Source organism: Natator depressus, chromosome 3 (genome assembly GCF_965152275.1).
Source record: "Natator depressus isolate rNatDep1 chromosome 3, rNatDep2.hap1, whole genome shotgun sequence".
In the NCBI taxonomy this organism is placed as follows: Eukaryota; Metazoa; Chordata; order Testudines; family Cheloniidae; genus Natator; species Natator depressus.
In genome coordinates, this window is record NC_134236.1 from 34,148,302 (window position 1) to 34,158,379 (window position 10,078).

Genomic DNA, 10,078 nt, shown 5'->3' on the forward strand with positions numbered 1-10,078 from the left:
GCCCCGTTGGTCCACCGTGTGAAACAGTAATGAGCTCATAATGAGAAAGGAGAGAAACCGCGGCTCCTTCTCTATGCAGGGGTGTTTGAAAAGTTCCCGACCCTGCTCTCTCACCAGGCAGATTGTTGTGGTTTTCTAGGAAACAGCCTCTGGGTTACATAAGAATTCAGGTTGTTGCCCCCTGGGTTTGACACTCCCAAGACGTCTTGGGAAAATGGAGCTCTTCATGGGAAGCAGAGCCCGTCTATCGGCTCTTGGGTATCAGTCACTTATTTTCCTTATGATTCAGGATTTTGAAAGTTTTCATACCCAAGACCCTGTATGTGTAATAAAATGTATCTAAAAACCAACTAGAACTAGTATAAATGCCTTTAACTGCTGCGTACTTATGTCATCAGACTTTACTAAAATCTGTTGTTAATCCTGTCCCTTCTCCACCTTATCGCCACAACCCAACATATCAAAAAAAGTATGTTGGCTAAATATGTTTTGACATAGAGGTTGTCAATGTTCCCGGTGAAATATCTACCTAAACCCAATTGCTTTGAAGTGCCTGATCCTTTTTGTTTGTCTCACGTTTCAGATCCATTCAAAGAATGCAGTTTTAGACTTTTGGGGGGGAAGAGGGGGACAGCCTGCATGCAAAATACTTAGTTACACATTCTGTGAAGTGCGCTGATCCGTAACAGCGTTTTCTGCTTTTACAAAGGATTTTCCTGTTACTTTGTTCCGGTCGCAAAATTAAAAAAAAAACAAACCCCAAAAAACCTAACTTGGGAGAGATAAGGTCTGGAAAACAATCTGGAATTGCCAGTCTGTTGGTGGGAGCTCTGCAGGGCTGGCGTCAGGAAGTCTGCGCTGCCTTCTATTACTGTTGATCCAGCTTTATGCAGCTGCACTTAGTACAATTAGCTTGTAGAAACAATCCTGCTGTAGGCAGCCTCTTCCCTTCAAAGTGCTTTTCTATACTGATCTCCTCACATCATGATGTTGGAAATCAAGTCACAAGCTGACCACTGTTTGGCCAACATCATCTGTGGGAATTCATTAACCTCCATCTCAGAGATGCAACAAGAGATTGTTTGTCCAGAACTAAACTCACAGCTTAATATTATGATGTAGCCCATACAGGAAAAAACCTGTGTCCCATTTTTTGTTGTTGGCTATAACAAAAAACACATTGTGCTTATAGAGTGGGGAATGTAGCTGAAACCAAGCATGAGCCTGCTCCTGCTAAAACTCTGCCATCAAACTGATTGTTTTTTGGTTAATCAGCCTGCAGTTGACATAGAAGCAACTTATCCCCTCGCTCATTTTGCTGGGTGCACTTTGCAAGCTCATTTCCCGTCTGAGTTTGCTCTGCTGCTCTCAGATGCTGCTGCTGACACATTTCCTCCCCTTACACTTTGCACCCACCTTATCCCTGCCCGAGATGCTCAGGGCTGATTGTGTCTGGTGGGGGGCGTTCAACGCAAACTGCAACTGTTGTGGGGGTTGGGATTCGCCCCCACCCCTCCACACATACTTTCCGCTGCTTGATGATCAGATCTAGGCCATGCAATCACTGAGCAGCAAACAGCCCCCTCCCCCCCCCGCCCCCTGATTCCTTCCTATCCATCACCTCAGTCCCAGATTGCAGGGACACCAACTGCTGCTCCTGCAAGCTCTTTGCCACGCGCCTGTCGTGTGCTGCTATGCGTAAACCTTGCTGGTGGCTCACGCGACTCCACTTCCAGCAGCGGCCCCAGGAGGGGAGGGAGCAGGGGCGGAGAGTAACAGCAGGGAGGTGGGTGTGGGAAGCTGGCTACAGAGCATGGTGGAATAGCTGCAGTCGTGGGTTGAATCATCAGGAAGAAGAGGCTGCTTCATGGGGAGGGCCAGCAACAGACTGCAAAGATCCCCTTCATCCATTTCTCCAACCACTATCCTGACAAGGGATCCAAGGTTTGGGCCATCAACCACCACAGTGCCCTGAGGATATTTGCACCTAAACTCTGGCCTGGCCCCAAACACCCCACACATCCTGGGCTCATTCGGGAATGAAACCCCCAGCCCTAATGTCCTCATGCACTCCCAGGGATGTTCGTGATCAAAAACCCCATTCTCAATGCTCCTGTGTGTCCCCTGGGACAGTCATGATTAACCCTCCTGTTCCCAATGTCCTCGCATGCCCCTGGGGAATGTTCATGATTGAACAGACCCGCGTGCAGTGGGGATATTGGTGCCTGAATCCCAGTTCCCAATGCCCCTGTACACCCCCAGGAATGTTTGTGCTCAAATCCAGGTTCCCAATGCCCCCGTACAGCCTCAGGACATGTCATGGTTAAACCCTGGGTCCCAGCACCCCAAGGGACGTTTGTGCCTGATCTGTGGTTCCCACCATTCCCGTGCACCCCTGAGGATGTTCAGGTTCAAAACCTGGTTGCCAATGCCTCCAGAGATGTTTGTGCCTGAACGCCACTTCCAACCCTCTTCCCCGGGCAACCTGGAACCTCAGTTGCAACCTGCCCCAATCCCCACTCACTCCAGGGACATTTGACTCCAAATCCCAGAACTATGTGCCTGGGGCCTGGCTTCTTTAACATAGAACTGTGCCATCTGCAAAGGGCTATTGTTATGTTGATGGTACTTGAAGGGTGATGCTGCAAAATCCTTTTACATGCGGGTTCTGCTTGAAATAATAAATGTTAATTGTTCAAGGTGTCCTGTATATGCCAGTATTACCTCCTGCTTATCTAGTGACTTGAAAGTAAACACATCTCTTTCTTTTTGAATCCTGTTCTCTCTGTGTGTTCAGTCCTGCTGAGGTAATTTGACATTTTAATTAGATTAAGTCACGTCTTTGCCAAGTAAAAGTTTAGTTGCATGTGCTTATACTGACCCAACTAAATGACCCCATAACTATTATTGTTGTGCTGAAATCTGGGACCAGTCAGATCCCCCACTGTAGTAGGAATAATATTATGCATCAGAATATATTTACAGCTGAATATCACATATGTCATACTTAGCTATTCATTTAGATCAGGGGTAGGTAAACTTTTTGGTCCGAGGGCCACATCGGGGTTGCGCAACTGTATGGAGGGCTGGGTAGGGAAGGCTGTGCCTCCCCAAACAGCCTGGCCCCCGGCCCCTATCCACCCTCCTCCCACTTTCCGCCCCCTTCAGAACCCCCGACCCATCCAACCCCCCTGCTCCTTGTCCCCTGACCGTGCCCTCCCAGGATCCCCCCCCCCTAACCGCCCCCCCCCCCCGAGATCCTCCCCATCCAACCCTTCCCCGCTCCCTGTCCCCTGACTGCCACAACACCTATCCACACCCCCGCCCCTAACCACCCCCTGGGACCTCACCCCCATCCAACTCTCCCTGCTCCCCATTCCCTGACTGCCCCCTCCTCCCCCCAGAACTTCTGCCCCATCCAACCTCCCGCTGCTCCCTGTCCCCTGACTGCCCCTCGGAACCCCCTGCCCCTTATCCAACCCCCCCCGCTCCCCATCTCCTTACCATGCTGGAGCCAGCCACGCTGCCGCGCTGCCCAACCGGAGCGGCGGGCCAGAGCGCTGCCCATGCAGTGGCGTGGCTGCAAGGAAGCGGGGACAGCGGGAGAGGGGCCGGGGGCTAGCCTCCCCGGCTGGAAGCTCAGGGGCTGGGCAGGATGGTCCCACAGGCTGGATGTGGCCCGCAGGCTGTAGTTTGCCCAACTCTGATTTAGATCCTTAAAATCTCCCAAATTTTGCACCCATAGCAGCTCTCAAGAAAATAAATCAAGGAGTGTAGCATAAAATTACTTACAATGCATGGTATGAAACTGAGATATGCCAAGGAGAAAAGAAAGCTACAGGCTCTTTCTGAGGGTGTATGTACACAGCAGCTGGGAGATGTAATTTCCACATGCTAGCTCTGCTCAAGCTAGCTCTAAAAATAGCAGTGTGGCCAGTGACTCAGGAGGAGTGGCTCGTGCTAGCTGCTTTAGTGCAATCCCACCTGACCGGGTAGGTATTTTTCAGTCCCTAGTGAAAAAAGGGCCACAAAATTCCAATTTTAATTTCACTTGAAGGGTTGAGAAATTGAATTATTGCAAGGAGCCTTTGAAAATCTGTTCCAGGTGCTTCTTTGCAAAAATTCCAACCTTCATTAATTTTAATGAATGAAATTCATTAATGAATTAAATTTAATGAATTAATGGGGTAAAGTGTATTTGCATAAAGCGCCATGAAGATTTCAGCCACATAGAGGAGGATCAAGATCTATGCCATCATAGAATTGTAGGACTGGTAGGGACCCTGAAAGGTCATCTAGTCCAGTTCCCTGCACTCATGGCAGGACTAAGTATTATCTAGCTCATCCCTAATAGGTGTAACTTGCTCTTAAAAATGTCCAATGATGGAAATTCCCACTCTCCCTAGGCAATTTATTTCAGTGCTTAAACACCCTGACAGGAAGTTTTTCCTAGTGTCCAACCTAAACCGCCCTTGCTGCAATTTAAACTCATTCTTCTTGTCCTATCTTCAGAGGTTAAGGAGAACAGTGGATCTGTGACATAATGGTCTCACAGTGGATCTGTGGCATAATTGTTGGGGAACTCACTTTGCTGGAATTGCATCTCTCCTTTTTGACCGGAATCCATCAACTCAGTAATGGAGAGCAATCTAATATAAAAACAGACACTTCTACAAGGGTGACACTGAAACTAGAGCATTAGGGCAGCACCCACAGTCTTTTGGGTGTTTTCCAAACGTAGACTAAAGCATAGAGTAAAATTTTCAAATTTGCCCAAGTGATTTAGGAGTCTAAGTTCCATTTTTCAAAAGTGGAGATAGATTTTCAAGGGTAGTTAGGAACCTAAAGAATTCTAACTCTCATTGAAATCAATGCTCATTAGCTGATCAGGCACTTTTAAAAATCCCAGTAGGCACCTTTCTGTAAGTGCCTAAATAGATGTAAAATCTGGCTCCACTTTTGAAAATGGGACTTAGGTCTCTAAAAATTGTGACCATAGTCCCAGTCTCAAGGAGATGACAAGGTAATGTTCATGTTTCAGCAAGCTACAGTATTGAACGTTGGTAACATGTTCATTCTAAGGTGCTGTGTGCTGTACAGGAGAAATCCCATATATGTACTCTGACCTTTCCATTAGAGACCAACAAAAGGTCATCGGTCCTTCTTACCAGAGCTCAACTATTCAAGTTCCTTTTAGAGCTAGTGTTAAGTTTGGTGCCCTTGTTTATTATGAGCCATGGATTATAGAAAAATCAAACTGACCACATTTTATATGTATTTTTATAATTTACTATTTCTGTCACTGATCACCAGGCAGTCATCAGTCTAGTCATTTTCAGAAACTGTTACACTCTTTGTAGGTAGGCAGTAGGCTTGCAATTGGGAGAAATTAAAGTAATCTGAGGTCACCTGTTTCATTGTTCAGGTTTCAGCTAACTATATTGTTGGTGAGTAAGTCTGATGTCAGTAGCTCCAAAGGGTGGAATGCTGCGCATATACCCTTGTAGAACCCCATCTACCCCTAATAATGAAAACGTGAAAGTATGCTCACATATTCGATGTGTTAAATTTGGTAACACCTGTGTAGCACGTCATGCCACTACAGCTAATGGAATTGAACTCAAAATTGAATTATTTAAGGCTTAAACTGTTTCAAGCAGAGATGGGGGTGAGAGAACTTTAAAGGGATCCAAGAACTTCTTAGAATATTCTGGGCCAAAAGTCATAAGAGCTAATTTATAGCAGCTGAGGCTGTGGCTCATGATGATCAGAAGCTAAACCCTTTTGCAACTGTTTATTGTCTGCCTCCTCCCTTTCACAGTCCTCTGTTTTCTTTTCACCTTCTTCCTTTTCCTCTGTAACCTGTATGCATGCCCAGATCACAGCCCCATTTTGTATCCCATTCTACCTATCACAGTGTTGGTAATTCTCAAGATTTTATTGCAGCTCTTGTGATATTTAGTGTTTTTGTAAAGCCCCAGCTCCTGGAGTCATGAGAATCTAAGTTTTAATTAATTAAAAAAATAGGTAAGTTTCTAGCCCTTGCGGTTGTGGAGAAAAGCTGGAAAATGTGACCCAAGTGTAACCTAAAGGCACAAAAGCTGGAAAATGCGACCCAAGTGTAACCTAAAGGCACAAATATCAGAAGGCAAAGAAAAAGAGCCCAGAAATCACCTACTACAGGACAGGCCCAACAAGGAAAATAACGGAACACTACTGGCCATCACATACAGCCCCCAGTTAAAACCTCACCAGCACATTATCAATGATCTACAACCTATCCTGGAAAACGATCCCTCACGCTCACAGACCTTGGGAGGCAGACCAGTCCTCTCTTACAGACAGCCCCCCAACCTGAAGCAAATACTCACCAACAATACACACCACACCACAGAAACACTAACCCAGGAACCAGTCCCTGTAGCAAACCTCGTTACCTACTCTGTCCCCATATCTACTCCAGCAACACCATCAGAGGACCCAACCACATCAGCCACACCATCAGAGGCTCATTTACCTGCACATCTACTAATGTTATGTATGTCATCATGTGCCAGCAATGCCCCTCTGCCATGTCCATTGGCCAAACCGGACAGTCCCTACGTAAAAGAATAAATGGACACAAATCAGACATCAGGAATGGTAACATACAAAAGCAGTAGGAGAACACTTCAATCTCCCTGGATATTCTATAACAGATTTAAAAGTAGCTATACTTGAACAAAAAAACTTCAGAAACAGACTTCAAAGAGAAACAGCAGAACTAAAATTCATTTGCAAATTTAACACCATTAATTTGGGCTTGAATAGGGACTGGGAGTGGCTGGCTCATTACAAAAGCAGCTTTGCCTCTCCTGGAATTGACACCTCCTCATCTATTATTGGGAGTGGACTACATCCACCCTGATCAAATTGGCCCTGTCAACACTGGTTCTCCACTTGTGAGGTAACTCCCTTCCCTTCATGTGTCATTATATTATGTCTGCATCTGTAATTTTCACTCCATGCATCTGAAGAAGTGGTGTTTTACCCACGAAAGCTTATGCCCAAATAAATCTGTTAGTCTTTAAGGTGCCACCAGACTTCTTGTTGTTTTTGTGGATACAGACTAACATGGCTACCCCCTGATACTAAACAGAAGAGACTGCACCTGTTAAACATGAGCTAATGTTTATGGCATTTCTACCTAAACCATATCAGGCAAGTTGTGTGAAGAAAACAAACTTCTTTTCTGGTATTAAATTCCCATGATTTGCTGGGTAAATTAAGGCAGTATCCAAGGATGGCTAAATCTAGTTCCCAGAATGGATAAGCAAGGATCCACAAAGTTTGGATCTATGGTGGGAGCCCACTGCCAGAAAGAGCAGGGAGAAGCATTGCAAGGAAAGGACAACTACATGGGTTTTTCTTGGACTGTATAGCTTCTTCCATTTGCTAACTCTGGCCTGGGCCACTCTTTGCTGTTGGGTCACAGGTACGTTGTTAGGCTCCGTAACCTATCCACGCAAGAGAGAAGAGCAGGATGGACTCCCACTGCCTGCCAGCTCAGTGGAGTTGCTCAGTCTCTTGTATCAGTTAGTCATGAAAGAAGACAATTCGGCCTGAAGTCATAGTTGATGCCCCACTCCGAGTCACACTTAAGAGTCATCCCTTTGTTTTGAACTGCAGGAGGTGGATCTGAGTCAAGCTGCAGCCAGCCCAGCCTGTGTCTGACTGAAATGGGCATGTTAGTCTGAACATGTGCAGGAGTTCATGTCTGTGCTTGCTGCTCTCAGCTGTCCATCTGGGGACATGACAGTGAGGAGCACCACCAATCCAGAGCAGCAAACAGTGTAATGTGCTAAATGGAGGCACAGGAGGAGGAAGAATGGCCCCAGGGCTTGGAAAGCGGATGGAAAAAAGCAAAAATCAGGGCTCTGAGGAGGGACAGAGGAAGAAGGCCCTTCAAGGTTCGTGGGCAGAACTGGGGAAAGAGCCTTCCGGGCTTAGAGTGAGGAAAGAAGGGCTGATTGTCAGTGCTTACATTTGGGCCTTTTGGAGGGGAAGCTGATGCTGTTTTTCCCCATATTTTTTAGACATTTGGCATGTCACATGTATGTTTTTAGGTTTTTTGACAGCACTGCTAGGGCTATTTGTGTTTGGTATGTTTTGCTGTTTGCAGTGGTGAGGCTGTGTTTAGAAAGAGTTTTCTCCAGGAAGAGAGGTGCCTTTTGCCTTCTCTGTGAAAATCCTCCCAAACCTAGCTGAGTTTTAAGCATCTGAAAATGGCTGTTTGCACATGCTCAGTAGAGACTTGTTAGAAGCCATCAGCTAAACTTGCAGAAGATTCTATCTGCACTGAGCCTGCTCTAGCCCCAGGCTACAGGGAATGTGGGGACTTTCTCTGTAATTGTTCATTCCAGCTGCTGGATGTTCAGTGGTACTGGGCACTGGAATTGAGAGAGACTGTCTCTGTTGTGCTCTCAATGCTCCCCGGTTGGCCCCGAGGCAGTGTGAGGAAGAGAATGCAGCCTGAGGTGACTGCAGAGAGGTAAGGAGCAGGGAATGGTGGTGGGGGAATGGAAGAAAAGAAAGGATGATATCGTGGCTTAGGCCATTGAATAACACTGTGGAAAATTGGATTTTAACCTTGCCTCTGCCACAAAGTTCCTATATGATGCTGGGTAAGTTACTTCAAACCACACTATTTACAGATGGCCACTAATTGTGCATTGGGAGCTGTGCTTGAACATCTAAAGTGCTATAAAAATGCTGAGATCTCTGAAAAATCAGGCCCCAGGTGTCTGAAGTTGGTTACCCAAAAGTAGTGGATACTTTTGGCAATTTTTTCCTTAATTTTTCAGTGCCTTACTGAGCCTCTGTACCCCATCTGTAAAACGGGGATGATATATCACCTTACCTTCCAGTAAGGTGTGTTGGGAAGTTAAATTCACTAATGTTGCAAAGCAGTCAGATGCTACAGTGATGAAAGCCTTTGGAAAGCTGACATGGAAAATAATAATTCTATATTCAACTGCTAAACTTTAACAGTTCAGGCTGAAATTTTTTAGCTAGGTCACCAACTGAATGATGAAGATAAAACAAAATATTTAATAGCTATCTATTCTGTGTACTGAATAAAGCAGGGGTCCTGTGGGAAAATAGCATGTGATAATGCAATTAAAGACTATATCATAATGCATACTTGCAGAGAGTGGGCAAATTAAAATTGCCCAGGAAACCTTACTTCTGGCATTTCCTAACTTATGAATGGTTCACCGTGCAAACTTAATGTTCTTTTAATGTAGTTTTTTTCATTTATATATATATATATGTGTGTGTGTATGTATGTATATATGTGTGTATATGTATATATATATACATAGAGTGTTTGAGGCTGGTTTTGGGCATTCTGCATAGTTAGTTAATTAGGTCTAATAACTGGGAGACCTATGGTACTGCAAATTAGCAAATTTGGCAAACTAGACGTAAAGGAACAAACACAATTTAAAAAAGAATGGCTAATATATCACAAATAAACTTTATTTATTTTGACAATGAATAGTTGTTAAATGAACAAAAAGAGGGTGTTTCATAATATACTACGTACGGGGGATGTGACATCTAGGTGTTATGACACCAGAGCGGTGGAGGGCACACAGGTAAGCAGGCTGGTCTTGGCTACATGCAAAGCCACATGAGATAGCATTTGGCGGACTAGTAAACTTGTGCAAATGAATGGTGTGTGCCTACAAACATTAGCCCACATTAACTCAGTACACAATGAACTTACTACACTTTCAAATTCGATTACAGAATATGTATTTCTTGGCCAGTTAGTATGCTTTGAAGAATTGTTTTGCACTTGTCTGTTAAGTGTGCACTAGCTAATGTTAGTGTGATTTACCCCTCCCCCCATGAGGATGTAAATAAGCCTTAAGTATAACGTGTACATGTGATGGAGTGTTCACCCTATACCCACCTTGAAAAGGTTAAGGAAGCTGAGAAATGGCCAGTTAGTGTGATAGGCCCCACATGAGGGGATTAGTCTGGAGAAACAACCCCAGACTGGAAGGTGAAGCTCTCCTGAGCAGGTGGG